This window comes from Otolemur garnettii, unplaced genomic scaffold (genome assembly GCF_000181295.1).
Source record: "Otolemur garnettii isolate 467f Iridium unplaced genomic scaffold, OtoGar3 scaffold00007, whole genome shotgun sequence".
Classification (NCBI taxonomy): Eukaryota; Metazoa; Chordata; class Mammalia; order Primates; family Galagidae; genus Otolemur; species Otolemur garnettii.
The window spans coordinates 34,260,455-34,261,986 of record NW_003852402.1 but is presented as its reverse complement, the minus strand read 5'-3'; the positions used below and the strand labels follow the sequence as shown (position 1 = coordinate 34,261,986).

At 41.1% G+C, this 1,532-nt stretch overlaps 1 pseudogene; it reads right to left on the bottom strand.

Moving 5' to 3' along the window:
- Positions 1 to 268: 268 nt before the first annotated feature.
- LOC111723077 lies at positions 269 to 401 on the bottom strand (annotated as a pseudogene).
- Between the last annotated feature and the right edge of the window lie 1,131 nt (positions 402 to 1,532).

Genomic DNA, 1,532 nt, shown 5'->3' with positions numbered 1-1,532 from the left:
CACCTGTGGTCCCAGCTACCCTGGAGGAGCTGGAGGTTGCTGTGAGCACTTGAGGGCAATAAAGTGAGACTCTGTCTCTACAAAAACAAACAAACAACAACAAAAAACAGTCATCCATGTGAACTCTACTCTTCAATTCACAGAGTGGAAGGTTTTAAAGGCTATAAAGTATTGATAGTGACAGATAAGTAACAGGTGTCACAATATTCCTCTAGTGCAAGTGCTAAGTGTCTACCAGTCTCTCTTTCTTTCTCTTTTTTTTATTCTGTCTCTGTAGAGACTGTCAAAAATTGCTAATGCTGACTATATTTCAAGTCGTCATGGCAGGGTATTGGGAAAAGTTTTCAATTTGCAATAATTGCACCTCCAATAAACCTCATTGGCTGCTACTGCACAAAGCTGCCGTCTCTTGACAACTGGATTACTCTAGCATGTCGGATGGTATGCAATCACGGTTGGTATTTGGCCTCAGCCTCATCTAGTGGGAGCAAGGTCCAGTCAACTCCCTTTTGAGGGGCTCAGTATATGGGTTCAATATACTGACTCCTCATCTGAATCAGTCAGACTGTCCTGTCCTCCTCTCCCAGAGCACATCCACTGATTTTAGGTTCAATTATTTTGATATATATTTGAAAAGATATTTACTCACATTCATATCAACTTTTATTATTGGTACATTAGAGTATTAGAGGAGGAGGGAATAGTCCCTTCTTAGCTCACAGTGAGTTTAGACAAATTTTCTCTAAACTAAACAAGGGCATTGCACTTTTGATTTTGTTTCTTAGATTTAGAGACATACACCATTAAATGTATTACAGAGTGCCAGCTTTGCCCACTTTATTCCAGTTGGTGCCAGTGCAAGGAGGCGAAATTTCCTTCACAAATGTTACATGTTAATGTTCAAGTTGATTATTTAACACTTCAAATCTCTTGAGCCTTTGACAATTTAGTTCAATGTTCTTAGGCCTTATGGATCATCTGAAAATTATGAAACTGAAGTTTCTGCTTCTCAGCCTCTTGGAGTTGTATAATTGACTGGATTCCATGCACACATTCATCCTACCTTTTTAAGGTAGAATTATCAAAAGAGATATATTTTGGGCTCGGCGCCTGTGGCTCAAGTGGCTAAGGCGCCAGCCATGTACACCCAAGGTGGCGGGTTCGAATCCAGCCTAGGCCCGCCAAACAACAATGATGGCTGCAACCAAAAAATAGCCAGGCGTTGTGGCAGGCATCTGTGGTCCTAGCTACTTGGGAGGCTGAGGCAGGAGACTTGCTTAAGCCTAGGAGTGGGAGGTTGCTTTGAGCTGAGATGCCATAGCACTCTACCCAGGGAGACAGCTTGAGGCTCTTTTTTCAAAAAAAAAAAAAAAAAAGGAAATACTTTGTACACCTTTAGTGATGACAGCTTTATGGCTCAATAAGGGACAATAAAATACATTTTTTTTAATTTTAGGGGCAAATATTCCAAAGAGAAACTTTGTGTTACGCCCAGTTTTCTGAGCAGCTGCTTACTAGCTCTGTGGCTATCT